The sequence below is a fragment of the Myotis yumanensis genome, unplaced genomic scaffold (assembly GCF_028538775.1).
Source record: "Myotis yumanensis isolate MYYU_CA2020_CCGP unplaced genomic scaffold, mMyoYum1.0.hap1 SCAF_9, whole genome shotgun sequence".
NCBI classification, from domain to species: domain Eukaryota; kingdom Metazoa; phylum Chordata; class Mammalia; order Chiroptera; family Vespertilionidae; genus Myotis; species Myotis yumanensis.
Window position 1 is genome coordinate 47,881,878 of NW_027223760.1, and position 18,192 is coordinate 47,900,069.

The 18,192-nt window shown below is 35.6% G+C and overlaps 1 protein-coding gene across 1 annotated transcript in view; it reads left to right on the forward strand.

Moving 5' to 3' along the window:
* Window positions 1-18,192, forward strand: part of LOC139016002 (probable serine/threonine-protein kinase kinX) — a 177,626-nt gene that overhangs the window by 103,881 nt on the left and 55,553 nt on the right. The gene's annotated exons all lie outside the window — the stretch shown is intronic.

The window sequence follows — 18,192 nt, forward strand, 5'->3', positions numbered from 1 at the left end:
CCTCACCGTTGCCAGCACTTGCTGTTGTCCACCATTTTCAGGTTAGCCATTTTGGTGAAAGCTGTAAATGTGACATTTTGGCTTTAGCTTGCACTTCCTTGATAATTAATGAAGTCGAATACCTGGTCGTGTGTGTGCTGGTCATTTGTTTATCATCTTCCTATGAAGTACCTGTTCAAGTCCTTTGACTAAAGTGTTATGAACTCGTTTACCTTTTGAAAATGGCCTTGTATGGGTTCCTTATATATTCTGGACATAAGTACTTTGTCCAATATAAGAATTTAAAAGTCTTCTTCAGCCTGTGATCTCCTTTACACTCTCTTAATGGTATCTTTGGATGAACTGAAGTTACTAATTTTAAGTTTAATGTGCAACTTGTCATGTTTTCTCTCTCTTTTTTCATACAGTTGGTGAAATCTTTGCCTACCCCAAGATCATGTGTGCTGATTCACATGTTTCTTCTAAAAGCTTTACTTTTTCGTATTTAGGTCTAATCCATGGTCAAATTGATTTTTATGTGCAGTATTAAGAATGGGTTGAATATTATTTTTCTATATAGATATCCAATTGATTTAGCACCATTTTTGAAAAGGCCATTCTCTCTCCATGTACTCAACTTTACCATATATCAGATGACTGTGAATCCTTTTCATCCATGCTGTTTTGGCATAACTAAGTTTGCCTTATTATTCTTGACCTTTTGAATTTCCACATAAATTTTAGAATCAGCAGCTGATGTTCAAAAAATACATCATCTGGAGTTTTGGTTAGAAATGCATTGAACCTATACACTAATTTAAGCAGACAGCATCTTCAGTGTATTGAGTCTTCTAATCTATGAAGATTGTGTATCTCTCTATTTAAAGTCATCTTTCAATTGTGATCTTTTCAATCCAGTTGTTATACACATTTTTCCATTAGATTTATTGGTAGGTGTTTGATGTATTTGTTCTAAAATTATAAAGATACTATTTTAAAAACTTATTTTACTAATGTTTTCTATATTATACTTACTATCTTCACTTATTATTTCTAATAATTGTAGATTCCTTCAGATTTTCAACACATACATACATGTCACCTGTAAACAATGACAGTTTATTTCTTCTTTTCAATATTAATGTCTTTTCTTGCCTTATGGCACTGTATAGAACTTCTAGACTAATTTTGATTGGAATTGGTGACAGGGTATCTTTTGTGTCTTTCCCATCTCGGGGGAAAGCTGTCACCATTCTATGTGATGTTTGCTGTAGGTCCTTTTGCAGATGCTCTTTGTTGAGATTAAGAAATTCCTTGTCATTCCCAATTTTCTAATAATCTCATTGTGAGTGTTCATTATGTTCTCCCCACTCTTCTTTCCTCTCCGGCGAATCTTTGCCTTTTAAGTACCCTGATATTGGAAAAATTCTGCTCTGCTCTTTAGATGCATTTTTTTTCAATTCTCATTGCTTCCACAGCTCTCAAATGTCTGTATAAACATGACATTTTAAATTTATCTCACTTTATCTAGTTATTGCAGAAGGATTACTGGTCTGCTCTAACCTAATCCGTCCTGTGCAGAAGTGGACTCCCTCTTAATATTTCAAAACTTTTGTCACTTTGTTTAATCATTACCTATTTTAGGTTCCATGTGGGCATTTTTATTTCTTTACTCATTCAGAGTAGGTTTTGCTTTTCAATTTGGGAATTTTAAGACAAATACTTTTGTGATACTCATTCTTTCATATTATTTCTTGCATTTGCTTTTTTATGCTTTTTTGTACTTAAAAATTTTTTTTATTATGTAAGCTATGTTTTCTTTGCCTGATACTTAGGGGCAATATAATATTATGACTTCCAATCTTTTTCTTCTGCTTTACACACATGAAGGATGGCATTCATTTGGATATCACATTCCAGTAACATCCTTGGGACATAATATAATTTTCATGCTAGAAATATTAGTCTGGCATTGTGCTTTGATTTTGTATTTCTTACTTCTTTCCTGTTGACACTTCATATAGTAGAAAGTATCTATATATGATTAACCTGTTATTCTTATTTCAAGTGTTTTTTGAATTGTCATTTTTGTTAGTATAAATTGTTTTTGGATAGAAAGATGAGCTTTCTTACCATGTATTAGCCTCAAATTTTACCCCAAACAGATACTATGCCAAATAAGCTGAAGTCAAAGTTTTCCTTGTGTCACAGAAATGAAATATATGTATAATTAGATGAGCTATCATTTCATTCCCAGAGGAGAGTAGCTTATAGGAGAATCTGCTGCAAATACCTTCTGTACTTACTGGAGTCACAGTGAACAGATTGGAAAGAATGATTTGTCTATCAAATACCTGTGTGATAAAATAATTTAAAATTTATGCTAAATAAATGCATGCTGAATTAAAATGATTCTTAATGATATGTAAAACTTTAGAGTATTCCTCAGGGTTTGGCCTATTTCTGTAAAAGTTACTGAAATTTTTAAATATTGGAGTTCAGTTTTTCTTAAAGAGAGCTCCTTTTCTTAAGAGTGCCAAAAAATAATATTCTTGATAAAAAGGTACTGATTTGACATGAAATTAGCCACATCTTAAAATATTTTCTGTGTAGTTTTAAAGCAATAAATTATACCACCCATTATATCTAGCAAGACATGTACAACATTAATTTCCTTTTAATCTATATTCTCCTCCAAGGCAGGCACAGATGTCTTGTGATTCTTGCACTATTGAAATGAGACTTTTTTTGTTTTTTTTTCTTATTCCTGCTAGACCATAATAATATCAAATCATGTACACAGTCCCTCTTTTGGAATATTCATTGTTATGCATAAAATATTTTCTGAAGCCCTTCTATGTGCCTTTTTACATCCTATGAGAACCATATTCAAAGCAAAATATTTGACCTCTGAATTCAATAAAATTAATTTTTTAAAGCTTATATACTTATATAAAGTATAAAATCGATAATCTTATGTAGAGTAATGCTTCTCAAAATATAGTCTTAGAATATATATATTGGGTTGCTTACCGAAGATGTTGATTCTGAGGCTCTCTAGAGATAAAATTAATCAGAATATCTCTGAGTTAGGCCTGGGACTCTGCACTTTATACACTTTATTTTGATGCATGTATAAAACTGGAGGATCGCTGGTAAAACAGTAAAAAGCTTGGAACCAGACTTAGCTTCAAATTCAAGAAGATTACTTATTAATTAAATTGTGATCATTAGAAAGTTATTTAGCCTCTTTCTAGCTCATTTTTTATACGTAAAAAAGAATAATGTTTGTAAAGGGATAATTACATATAATGTATGCATGCTGATCACTATAAAGCATGTCAAATAGTAATTGCTCAATAAATGCTACCTATTATTAACATACTTTTAAAAAGGAGCCAGACATTATGTTAGGAAATCAGAAGTGGTTCACTGAGGATTTTCACTGCTGATTAGAATAGAGTAGCTTGCACCAAACATAGTCCCACCAATCAACTAGAAAGTTGCTAATATTAAAAAAAAAAATAACCAAAGTAAAGGTATTAGAGAAAAGATTACTACAACAATTAAGACTATAGGGGCTAAGATTATAGAAAGAGGGGAACAGATGAGAGATTATTTTAGCAAATAGAATTTCCAATGGGACATTTGCCAATTCTGAGTGAGGAAACTGGGATATTCATTCACCAGCTCCTGTTTGTCATTGATTGACAGCTGGAGTTTAGGGAGGAGGAGGAATTAATTTCCTGGCAATTCCAGACCTCAGCTACCACAAAAGTAACCTTTTGTTGCTTTGGAGAAAGCCCTGGGGCAAAGAGATGAATGTACTAGCAATTAAAAGAACTGGAAGTCAGCTAGAGCCTAGTGAAGTGGTAAAGCCAAAGTGAGATGAACCAGGCACTTCATAATATTGGTTAAGGTCCACAGTTTAATATTCTGATTCATGCATGCCCTATGTTAAATTCTGTCCTTTCATTACTTCTGTGAAGCCATACCCAGTGACAATTTATGAAAAAGGGAAACTAGTGGGCAGCTGTAGTTATTTCTGAAACCACAACTGATATTCATCATCTTTCAACTCAACTACTCCCAGATTTCGCTCAACCCCAGCCAGTACCTTTGCTGGCCTAGTGGTGAGATTTACACCTTCATCACTCAAAAGTCTGAGCTCCTATGGTTATTACACCCTATTCAGGTGATGGCTTCTATAAATGCCCATTCATGGCTATTACTGAACCTGGAAGTAAAACAGGCACCCCAGTGAATCCTTTGAGTTTCATCATTCCTGCTTCACCCATGTAGCAGCGACTCATGCTAATCAGGGTCAACTAGTAAGGCTAGTACAGTAACTCTTGTCTTGGGTGCTTTGAAGAGCAATATAGGACCAGTTGGCAATTCACAGGTTACTAGATCCTCTGGTGAAAGATTTCTTCCTAACTTTACCTCCTACTCCTACCAAAGAACAAAGACCTCAAGTAAAGCAGGACCCAAACTTATACTAATAGAAAACAAAAACTCTTCAAGTTGATTGCTTGGAATGATGGTGAGAGCAGTCACTCTTTCTTCCATTCTTTGGGTTCCAGGACTCAGTATTCTGCCTACAGCAGCACCATAGACATGCCCCGACCATGCAAGTCTCCATGCCAGTGCTTGTGCTGCCCCTGTGAGAGGCCACACCAACATTCTATTAGTCCAACAGCTGATAGGTGATGCAGACCAGTGGATTCCTTGGTCTGAAGCAACATGATCCAGTATCAGATGTTTTGTGAGTCCTTGGGCTTAGCTGCCCAAGGCTCTGTGGGTACAAAAATTAAACCTATAACTGGAAGATGTATCAATCCAGATAAAGACAAGTTGCTGCCTAGGGAAAAGGGCATCAGATCTATTCAACTAGCCATCAAGGAACTGGGTGAGCTCATCAAGGGATGGTAACATATTGAGGATTTCATGTCAATTTTTGCTGCTATTGGGTTGGACATTCAGGACCAAAAATCAGTCTCGTGAGACAAAATACCTACTTTTAGGTGTATGTATTGCCTTCCTCCTGGCCAATATGGGTATCCCATTCATTTGCCCATTGTGAAAGCACTGGAATGACTGAGAAGGAGGCTGGCTAATCCCCACCAGAGGAGTCACATTATCCATTTGATTGCTCAGTGTCTCTGCTGCAGTGGGTGATCTTGAGTGGGCATGGATATAAGACACAGGAAGCACATACTTTTCTTACAGTTCCCTCTGGCAATTAGTTGAAAAGAACTATCCTTAAGAAACGATAGTTCTGGTGCTTATGAAGTTGAAAAACAAAGTGATGTGTAACTTCTGGAGCACAGGCATTATCAAGGGAAGAAAATGTAGAGCAGGTGGGAAGACCAAAGAAATTTATTAAACCCTGATGAAATTTAATAAACAACTAGGTTCTCATCCTAGTATTTTCCCCAAGGGGCACATGAATCAAATAGCCATAGAGGCAATGCATACATCTAACAGTATGTATTCTAAATCATTGATCAGCCAGAGAAAGGCAGAAGACCCTGAGTTTGAGGAATTTCGTGCCATGAGATGGATAACAATTGGGCCTAAATATGAGAAAACCATGTTCTTATCATATATTCTTCATCCTATATTGTGAAGCCATTTAGCTTTCTTGCGTTACAGTCCTTTATTATGAAATATCCTTTCAAATGTGTTTCCACATTTATTTATCTCAGTGGCACTGAGGAAAATTGCAAGTTTTGGAGCCTGACAAACCAGATTCAGATTTTATCTCTGTAATTTCATAAGGCTATTTAAATGATCTGAAATGGTGAAATGGCAGGAACTAAATCCTAATGGGTATTATTATCAGTATTATTTATCATAGCCCTAAATAAATTTAATGAACATTTAATTAATTCCAGAATTGCCACTATTTACTCTAGAAAAAATTCTCTAACCTTTCTAAGTTTTACTCTTTTTTTTTGTAAAGAAATAGATTAAATGTCACTACTTACATGTTTTGTACTGACATTTCCAAAGGAGTCATATTTGGCCCGAAGGTTTCTAGAAAAACAAGACCTTTAGATTATTGATTTTATAGTTTTCCACTCCTTCAGTCAAATCAGGTGCATAGCAGTTGCTGCTACTTTCTCAAGGGTGGTTTGTTTATCCGGCCAGCTAGATGGAACTCAATACTGACTTTTAAAATTAAGAAGGAAAATTAATGTTCTTTCTAGAGTAATACCTACATCAATACTTCAATCATTCAACCTAGGTCATGTAGAACTGCATTTAAAATTTCCCAAAACATCATAGCTTCAACATTTTATGACCCCAAGCATTCAGGGCACTTGCCTTACTAACCAAAAAATAAGTGTTTAACCTCTTGTTGTTCTCACCAGGCAAATGCATTCTGACTTATCAAATTCATCTCTATATGTTCTTATTTTTTTTAAAAGCAATTTTCTTGCCCTGACCAATTTGGCTCAGTGGATAGAGCGTCAGCCTGCGGACTGAAGGATCCTGGGTTTGATTCAGGTCAAGGGCATGTACCTTGGTTGTGGGTACACCCCCAGTGGGAGGTGTGCAGGAGGCAGCTGATCAATGTTTCGCTCTCATCCATGTTTCTAACTCTCTATCCCTCTCCCTTCCTCTCTGTAAAAATCAATAAAATATATTTTAAAAATAAAAATAATAAAAAGCAATTTTCTCAATCTATATTATAACAGGCACACCTCTCTGTGAAGATGAGGCTTGTTTTAGCACTATATATATATATGAATTATTTCTGCTAAATGCAAATAAAAGTAGCAACAGTTGTTCTTTATATGTCATTTGACTATAATGCTTCTAAGATCACGAACATACTATATCACACAGTCAAGTCATAAAATATTAGTTAAATTTATTTGGTCAGGGTTCATTTGTAGAGACTATAATGCTGTTGAGCAGGTTTGAGCAGAGATGGATTTATTACTGGGTATTTAAAGACTTATAAAATCTTCAGAGTTGCTGAAGAGACACTTTTAGTATGAATCAATACTTCAGGCCAACTCTCCTACCATAGACCGGGGACAAGTCAACTATTGCTGTCATTCAGGCCCATCCTGAGGAGCTCTGTTATGTAGTGCCTATCAAGATTTTGTTGGTGACAGAATATCACACAGACAAAAAATATTTTTCTTCCTCTGCTACATATAAAACAGACTACTTTTATTTTCTCCGTGAGTAACTGGACATAAGGAACTTCCTAAAAAACCATCGGTGTAGTTAAGGCAAGGCAACAAAGTGGTAGAAACAGGAACCCTGAGGATCCTATTCATGCAAGTTATTCATCCTTTCTGGACTGCTAGGGCCCATCCCATATTCAGCATCCATTAAACAATGAAATGCTCCTACAGATGATTCAGTGGATGAAATAATTTTGTTCACAATGAGCAGTTTAAGTGTCATAATCTCTTTGTATTCCTAGATCTTAAGAATATAGTCTTGCCCTAGATGGTTTGGCATACTGGTTAGAGCATCGACCTGTGGATTAAAGGGTTGCAGGTCAGGGCACGTACCTCGGTTACAGGCTTGAGGGCACATGTGGGAGGCAACCAGTTGATGTACTTTGGTTGCAGGCTTCTGGGCACATATGGGAGGCAACCAGTCAATGAGCCTCTGGCATGGATTTTTCTCTCTCTGCCTTCCCCCCCTCCCATCCACTCTCTCTAGAAAATCAATGGAAAAAATATCCTCAGGTGAAGATTAACAACAACAAAAAATACAATCTTGACTGAATATATTCAGTCTTTACTGAAGTCCAGTACTAAGTCTGGAGTTGACTTTTTTATTTACTTTTTCCATTAAAGTTTAACATTCAATATTATTTTGTATTAGTTTCAGGTATAGAGAATAGTGGTTAGACAGTCATACGCTTTACAAAGTGTTACCTCCGATATTTCTAATACCCACCTGGCATCATATACAGTTATTACAATATTGTTGACTATATTTCTTATGCTATACTTTACCATCCCCATAACTATTTTATAACTACCAATCTGTACTTCTCACTCCCTTCACCTTTTTCATCCAGTCCCCAACCCCCCTCATCTCTGGCAAACATCACTTTGTCTTCTGTATCTGAGTTTGGTTTTTCAAATTGAAACTAGTCCTTATTTGAAGAAGGCATGGTTTTACTCCAAGCCGTAGAGGAAATTCTGCACTGAGGTTCCTCTTGGGATTGGTGAGAGCACCATGTGATATTTCTCTGCATTACAAGTTTCTTACCACTGGGACTGCTTTGTTATAAGGCTTGAGTGGTAGGTCAAGTTATACCACAGATTGGACCTGCTGCAGAGCCTTCTTTTGCTTTGGACATGACTTAAATCTGGCAACTTTGTGGATTTCTCAGCAGATGGATGGGGTAGTGAATTCAAATATCAGATATGTTGCTTCTGAAATCGAAAAGGGCCTGATAAACATTGTGCTTCTTTATTGTACAGGGTAATGTATATCAATTTTCTCTCACTTTAGAGGAGTACCTTACATGTCTCTGACCAATGGATTCCTAGATATTTCACTGATGTGGCAAGCTGAATGTTTATGGGATTTCTTGTCTGTTCTTTTCCATGCTGTCTTTTGAGGCATCTTATGTTCAACTCGTCCAGCTAACATAATGATATCAATATAATGGATGGCACGGTGTTCTGTAGGATATCAAAATGATCAATAACTTTCTGGGCTATATATTAGAGAGAAAGAGAATTGACATGACCCTGAAATAAGACAATGAAAGTGTGCTGTTCTTCCTGATATTTTGTGCTGTTTTGATTATTTTGAATTATTGAGATAAGTAAAAAAACAGTCTAAGTCAATAACTACCTATCAGGTACCAAGGGTATGTTAGTTTGCCACTGGGAAGATAGTTATATGAAACACTTGAATATTCCACAGTATGGGAATTATTTTTTATTCTTGTGTATGGTATGTTTCTATCAAATCAATGTATCTATCACTTGACCATATGAGTCCTAACATTAACTGGTTGGTCACATTAGTGTTTTGGAATTCTGGGTATTTGTGTTAGGTCAGAGTTAGTATCTAATTATTTTCATAATATCAGATATTTCTCTTTTCCCAGTACAGTCACAATGAAAACTATTGACAGGTCACAATAAGACTTAGAAAAGGGACTCACATAGTTTGATTCCTTTTAATCAATGAGTTCCATAGCTAACAACTGGATTATGTCTGTGAATTAAGAAGCCCTGACTTAATTAAAGAATATTTTCTTGGGCTCCCAGGGGTGCATAGTTAGGAGTGAGTAAGCAATCCATTCCAGTCTAACATTTGTATCTTCCTGAATTTTTAAGTTTTTGTTTTCTGCATTTATAAGAAATGTCTGTCTTTTGACCTTTATATAGTATATGTCCTCACTGAGTTACTAGTTAATCAACTGAGCGAATAGTCTGTGCTCCTTGAGGTAATACATGAAATCCAAGATCTCGGATACTTATTCTTCTAATAATAAATGTGGCTCTAATTAAACATTACCTTCCCAGTCGTCAGTCATGTTCGCAGGTTTGGGTCAATATCAATTAGCAAAGTCTTACAATTAATTTTCAAGAAGACCCTATACATACTAGTATTTCACCTGATTAGTAATATACCCATGGATATAAAACTCATCATGCGCCATCTATTACCTCACTGATTATAGATGAAAATGAGAGTCAGATCCCACTCCGCTACTTAGGACACAGAGTTCAGGTGGATATTTTTAAAAGAAGCTTGCAGTACAAGTTGGTAATACTTAGTTTGTTTGCCCAAAGTTTTTAAGTTCACACTTTAAAACTACAGTGATTATTGAGTTCTTTTCAGATTCTCTGGAACAAAAACAAAGCACCAGTTGAGTTATACACAAAAAGAAAATCAATACCTAGAAGGAACAACAAACCACAAATATTTCAAGGAATAGTTAGAGAGCAGTTGCTTTTCTTACATTAAAGTTTATTCTGGGGATTTCCTTTCCAGCAAATTAGTTCTGAATCTTCCAACTTTTCTTGGAAACCATACAGAATAATAAGGGAAACAGTGACAGATAGCAGGCCACCCATCAAATATTTATGCTTCTTTTCCATTGTTGAGAGTTGTTTCTTGGAATCAGCTCCTCAGCCTACAAAGTCTGGAGAGCCCAACCTTTTCTTGTGTTTGCTTGTTTGCTTTTGTGTTCAAAGGTCAATTCATTTTATTTTTTATTTAAGTTGCCATACAAGGTAAGAGTCTGATGAGACTTTCGCTGGCAATGTTGGGGAGAATTTAATAATTTAAAAAAGAATAATAATGAGGGACTTCCACTTCTAGCCATGACAAAATAACTGGTTCTAAACATGCCCTGATATAAGCAATTAAAATATTGAACAGATTATATGAAACTACTGTTTTCAGATATTGGACAACAGGCAGCACAGGGTTATTATCCCCAAGAAAAGGTAACAAATGAAGTGAATGCTAAGTTGCTTTGACTTTCTACTAGAGGCATGATAGAAAGAGAAGCAACCCCAAAGAGCATGGAAGACATGCTAATTTGAGAAGACAGAGATGACCCACTTTCAGACACTTGCCCAAATACATCAATAAGAGTCAGGAGACCCTTCCCTTCTCTCTAATGTTCTTCTTCACAACCAACATCTTATCCTTGCTACCTAGGAGAATGTGATGTCATAGAAGTTACTGTCTAGAGGGAATAATGAAGAAACCAAATCTTTCTGAGAGGTCAGATAAGATAAGGGCAAAATTTTTTCTTAATACATATCACAAACTGTTAGTCAAGTCCTTGGTAAAAGCAGTTTCAAGGCAGTTTTAGGAAGAGAGGACAGTTGGGGATGGGTAGAGAAGTGAGTAAGAGGTGAAGAACTAAGACCAGCTATAAACTAGAGGAACTCATGAGTGTGGGATCAAAGGAGTATTTTATTCACATGCAAAATACTTCAGCACTTTTAATTATTTATGTGATGATAATAAAACCAAAGGGGATGACAAATGCATGAGAGACTAGGGCTCATTCATAGAACAAATTGTTTGCATTTTTCAAGTCATCTACCCAGACTTATGGAGCGGCAGATTGGTGGAAGGAGGAGAACTTGGGTCTTTGGCCATTTTGTAAATTATTCTTCAAAAAACATTATTTTTAAAAAAAATTTAAAAAAATATATATTTTATTGATTTTTGACAGAGAGGAAGGGAGAGGGATAGAGAGTTAGAAACATCTATGAGAGAGAAACATCAATCAGCTGGCTCCTGCACACCCCCACTGGAGATGTGCCCCCAACCAAGGTACATGCCCTTGACCGGAATCGAACCTGGGACCCTTCAGTCTTCAGGTTGATGCTCTATCCACTGAGCCAAACTGGTCAGGGCCAAAAACATTATTTGGGATGTATCGACCCATAAAAGAAATATCCTCTGGACCTATATATTTGTAGAGGTATTTTTAAGGTGCATTCCCAAATCAGGCACTTCAATGGGACCATTCACACATGGGGTGTACCCTCAGCGGCTATACTTTTACCTATGATACCACCTGCCTCTGCCACAGGTGACTGGTCCAGAATGGTTGAGCTAGACTAATCAGGTTGGCTCTCCTGGATTTTGGAATTAGACTTCAAAGCAGTACAGTACAGGCTGGTCTTTGAGCAGAGGAAGAGAAGTATAACCTCGAAGTTGTGGACTAAGAAGCAGAGAAATCTGTTCTGCAGAGATAAAATGATTAAGCAGATTCACTGGTGATTGTGAAAGGACATGGACTTGCCTGTTTTTCTCCTCATTGTGTCCCTGGCATCTGGTGCTATACTTGGAATACAGTAAATGCTTACTAAACGTTTTTTAAATGCATGAGTGAAAACCGAATGAATCAACCTTTCAGGCTTATGTACTGGTAAAATAAATATGATGCCATATATTATTGGTCATTATCCATTTCTCTGAAGGTGTTATTTATCCAAAGATCCACATATTAACTTAACTTTATCAGAGCTATAAGATCTCCTAAGATAGATATTATGGGGGAAAAGAAATTACATATCTATAACTTTTCATAAAATCATCAAGTCATTTCCTCACATTGTTTCATTTTCAATCACAATTTAATTAATTCAATAAAAATCAAAGATTAATTTGATTTTATTCAAAGAGAAATGAATTACTGCAAGAATCCCATCAAATTTGACCAGTAGGTTTATTATTATTATTATTATTATTATTATTATTATTTTATTAAGGCTTTTTAGTTAGTTTGTTTTTTGTAATATGCTGCTTGGTTATTAAGAGCTTTTTTCCCTTGGATATGGCAGCATGAAAACTTTGTAGAGACTATTCCTGCTTAAAGGCGTCAGAACTTCAGACCACCCTCTTCCTAGATTTTGCAAATCACTCTGGCTCAAACTTCTCTGATATAGCACATTCACTTCTCTGTAACAGCTTAAAAACATTACACTCTGAAAATGCTGATCAGTGACAGTTTGGCTGGACTTGGTGAGGCGTTCTTCCATAACCACTAAGGGAAGTAGCCAATATTGAAGGTTAAATTCTGTTGCTAGGCAACCCAGAAATATCCAGTGTACCTAAGAACTTTCTTCCACTCAAACACAAGTTGTAGAGAACTGCATCAATCAATTCAACAATCAAATGCCATTTCTTGGAAAGAGAGCTCATCTAGTAAGAACTAATCATTCTACAGGTGTCCAGCTTATGTGATTAGATATCTGTAGTTTTTTTCTAAAGTCTCTATGTGCACATGTGACCACAGTACAATTTTTTAATTTATTAGACCAGTTACTTTTAACTCATTAATTCAGCCCATTAACGGAACCCTTAGTTAGCTATATGTCATGTCAGGTACTGCGAATACAGAGATAAATGGAGAAATCTTGGCCCATAGGGAGACAACATTCTAATGTTGGAGATAAAAAAAGTAAACAAAGCATTTCAAAGATGATAAAATAGGGGGGGAAACACACACACCAGTAAATACAGAGGTAATGGGAATACTGTAGGAGGAGTAATTAACTTTTCTGATAGACTTAATGTGCGAGCTGAGTTTTAAGAGTCTCATGCTCTACCAACTGAGCTAGCCGGGCACCCGTGTGAGCTGAGTTTTAAAGGAACAACAACAACAAAAATTTTCAGGCAGAAAAGGAGATACAGGCATTCCCAGCAGAGGAATCTCTGTGCATTTGGAAAGTCGCAGGCCTATGAAACAACATGATATTTTTGGAGAGGCATAGGCAGGTCAGTATAATCTAGCATAAGGTGTTGCTGAAGAAGTCTGAAATGGCTGGATATGTAGACAAAGGCTGGATACGTAGGCCCAGATAATAAGGGCCTTTTGTTCTAGGGACTCTTTCATGCGTTGTATGGGCCTACGACATTTTATCTTTGGAGTAGGGGTCCCATGGGGGTTTTAACAAGGGAGGGGCATAATCATATTTTCTTTATTAAACATTTTATTGATTTATATTAAATAATACTTATTGGGATTTTTAGTCAATGAAATGTAAACCAAAATATTGAACTTGTTCACAATTTTATAATACTCTATTGATATTTTAAAATACACCCTTCAAAAATGGAAATAGTTTGAGGTGTACAAATTAAAACCTCTGTCCCCTACTGCTTTCACTCACCCCAAGTCCCTCCACAAAGTTCATTGTTGTTAACAGTTTTTCAATGAATGTTCCCAGAAAACACACACACACACACACACACACACTCACACACACACTCACACACACACACTCGCACACCTACCCCATGATCTATCTATATAGTAAGATTTCTGCATATTTACTAAACTGTCTATCATTAACCTATCACCTTTGTAGCTATCCACTGATACATCTGTCCTCAAGCTATCTCTCTATGTATCCATCTATTGATTGTTAGTAATCTTTATGACTTATTTACTGTTATTTTTGAGTAATGCAAAATTATAAAGATTACATATTACTTATTTAGATAGACTAATCATCTGAAATTCATTTTTGGATAAATAACAGATAAGGATCAGGTTTACTTTTTTCCATATGGATATCTAATTGAATCAGCACCATTTATTGAAATCGCCATAATTTTTCCCTTGAATGTTAATGGCTTCTTTATCATAATTCAGGTGATCACATATATGTGATCTCCGGTCTGGACACATATAAAAAGAAACCAGTGAATGCATTAAATAAATAGGACAACAAATCTATGTTCCCCTCTCTCTCTCAATCAATACAATTAAAAACAAACAAACCAAAACACAGCTCCCCTTCACCAGTTTAAGCTTAGAGGGTATAAACAGCTCACAGTTTGTGTCAGTGTGGGAAATTTAATTATTCAATAGTTTTCCAGACCTTCATGGAATTTTATAAATAGTCACTTTATAAATTACTCAGTTTGATCACACTAATTTATTCCTTCCAGGATCCTGAAATAGAACCTATATTTGCTGGTTCTTTTAGTCTATAAAATGTATCTTATTTAATTTTTCGAATCCATCTTTTAAAAATCATGTCTATGACTTGTTGCTTCTGTATGACCCTCACCCTGTTTCTGTTTGTCCAGCTCTTAGCCATTTTCAATTCTTAGATGAAATGCCATCTCTTCTCTAAGACTGTCCCTCCAAGGTGACTCTTCTGTCTTGATTTGCCGCAGCAATCCTGGTTAACACCTGTTTTCCTGGCATAATTGTCAATTGCTCCCCCTTTCATTCTTAAACTATGCAAGTTTAGATGATAAATTATATTGTCACCTTATCTATGAGCCCTTCAACCATAAGGAATTTCTCCTGATTCTGATCTCCATATAATTTTATTTGCATTTCTTACACAGAGCATTATTTCTATTGATATCGTAGTCATTTATGTTTATCTCCAAACCTTTCATAACCTATGTTCTCCTTGAGAACAATAACCATATATCTTAGTCACTAGTACACTAGGAAAAAAATATATGTAAAAAGAAACTACATATATAATATATTTTTAAATTTTATATGTAAATTATATATTTATTTCTTTATTCATATACATATATTTGTGTGTGTAAAACTATGTAGAGAAACTATATATATGATGTGTACCCATAAATATATGTATACATATGTATACACATATCTATGTGTGTGTATATAGATAGATAGATCGATACACACAGAGAGAATGAATAATATTTGTCTCCTTCACAATATAAAATAATTCCAATTTAATCATAATCTTTGAATTAAAGTTGGTTAAGTTGAAATTTTATTTTTATTATTAAATTTATTGGGGTGAGATTGAAATTTTAGGAAGGATAAAGGTGACCAGGCAAACACTTACTTGACTTTGAGCAGTGTCACCGCTCTCAGATGAGTGTGCCAGCCTCATGACAGAACAAAGAGATGAGAACAATATCAACTTAGAGGGTTGTTCCAGAATAATGTGTGGCTTGGAGACTCTCCAAAAACTGGGGTACATTGAGGGGGCTAAATTTCACACAGATAGGTCACATTCATCTCTCTATAAAAATTAAACAAAACTCTTTTTTAGCAGAGTTTTGCATGGCTGGGAACATTTAGATTACCTTTTGAAACCTTCCCAGTAATATGGCATACTTCTTGATGACAAGGAACACATCTCATTCATTTTTGTTTCTCTAATATCATTTACTGCACTAACACTCTACTGCTGAACTGATATTGTGCCTTCAAACATAGATCTTTTATCTCAGAATACAAGTATAATGATATGTGTAATTGCATGTGTGTACGTATATAAACAAATTTAATGCTAAAGTGCATCTACATTTTAAATTTGGCCACCATTTAATTATTATATTTTTAGAAACATAGTTTAGTGCTGAATCAATGTTATTAAAAATGTTATCAAAATATTCTTATAGATCACCCTATGCTACAAACAATACAAAGCAGTTCAAGTCAGGCCTGTTAACTTCCTTTACACTTAAGCAAACAGCATCAGCATTAAACTAAAAGTCTCTTGTCGGTGACTTGATTTGCCCACCATGCATCTTCAAACATGTGCTATATAGACATGTCCTTCACTTTAAACCATTTTACATATTGTCAAGAAATTAAATGTGGTCTCTTGAAGCTCTGTCAAGCGCAATTTCCATTATATCCACCAATTTTAGAATTGTAAGAGATCAATGAGTTCATCAAGTCCTTCTCTCCGCATGGATTGCTCTCAGCTGTGGTGACATGACAGAGCTGTGTGGCTTTTGAGTATATTACATGCTCATGCCTTCCTTTTGAACTGTTAGCAATAAAGTCATTTATAGATTAAAGATGCTAGAGGATATATGATTGAAGAGGAGCTACACCGAGAGGAGAGCGGCTATGCTACTCGATGCAGAATGGAAGGTGGATGCTTTGCTGCATCGCACAACCTCCCAGCCCTCATGCTTTACCCAGTCTCTCCTCCCATTGCTATTTCTTACCCATTGGCAGAAAATGTAAGCTTAACCAAAATGACCCCACAATCCTCCACTCCACCCTACTCTTCGCTTAGAGTGACATATATTAGCAGGTGGTTATTTTGGTGTATATGTATTCCTAGATATGGAGAGATGGTAGGGGGGTCAGAAAATAATTAAGTAAAAGTAGCATTGCACTAACCTATAATTATTAATAATAGTTCAGAAATTTCAACAATTCTGTAAACCACAATCCTACAATGCATGTTAGGGTTGGGAGGATGCACAATATAACTTAATTTTCTAACACTGGCTGTAGAGGTAAGTAAGAACATTTTCTCTAATTCACTGTGGCGTTTCCAACTTACTTGAAGAAGTAAGTTGGAAAATGCATCTGCAAACCACTTTACTGCTTAAGACTCTGAATAGTTCTTATGTTTGAAGTACCTATGATTTTTTAGACTGGGCAACCTCACAAATACTGCAGATTTACAGTATAATAGAATATCAAATCTTTTCCGCCTTGCCAACTTTTCAGCAGTTCTAAAGTGGATGTAAGATTATATTAAAGCATAAAATCCTAGAGAGAGTGAGTACTAGGTTGCATTTTACATTTTTAAAATAAACTCTAACTTTTCTTTTGTAACTGTGATAGCACAATTTTCTGGTCTGTGGACAGAAATGTCATTTTTTATATTTGAGGAAATGTCAGACATCATTTCGGGGGTGGGATTTTCCATGGACAACTCGTGATCAAACAGTCTGTTTGGAGGAAAAGCTCTGCAATAATTCTACACTTTGAAATATTTTTGGATATTTTTATATTCAAAAATTATTTAAAAATTATAATTTTTCAGTTTCTCAAATTTATTTTAGAAGACATCAGATTATAAGCTATTCAAATGAACAGTCATGCCCTTTTTCTTGGCAGCAATTACCGCAGTACCATGGAAGTTTCCAATTGATCAGCTGTATTAAAATGCTTCTTCTAGCTTCATTCAGGAATATTTGTTTCAATATATACCTCTAGTGTGATCAACATGAGATACATTTGTTTTCTTTACATTATCATTTTCAGTGGCAAATTTTGTAATCCAACTACCTTTTAGTGCTACTAAAAACACTGGAATCTAATGTGATTGCCTGAAGATGCTTTAGGGAACCTGTTCTACGGACAGAGGAATAGAACAGCAGCATTCTACTGTGCTTTTAGAGTGCAGCTAGACCTTCAATGTTAAAAGCCATTAGCAAGAGTTTTCTCTTAGAGGAAGTCTAAAATTCAAGTAGCTATTGTGGGTTCAAGTACAGAATAGACACTGGGCAAACTGAAGTTTCTTTTGAATTTGGCCTCAATAAATCTACAGTCAAATTGACAATATTGTTATTTTTATATGCTCAAATTTATGTCTTATTGATTTTAGTGATAGGAAGGGAGAGGGAGAGAGAGAGATAGAAACATCAATGATGAGAGAGAATCATTGATTGGCTGCCTCCAGCAAGTCCCCTAGTGGGGATTGAGCCCTGACTAGGAATCGAACTGTGACCTCCTGGTTCATGGGTCAACGCTCAACCACTGAGCCACACCGGCTGGGCTATGTGCTCAAATTTAGAAACCATCACATTGTGAAGATATCAAAAGCCTGAACTAATGTAATATTTCTTATGCATCAATATAAACAATGCATATTAGTTATTTAATATGTGCTATGAACTTTACATGGATTACTTCACCTAATATTAAGATATTCCTAGCCTGGCAGGGTGGCTCTGTTGGTTGGAGTGCCATCTGTA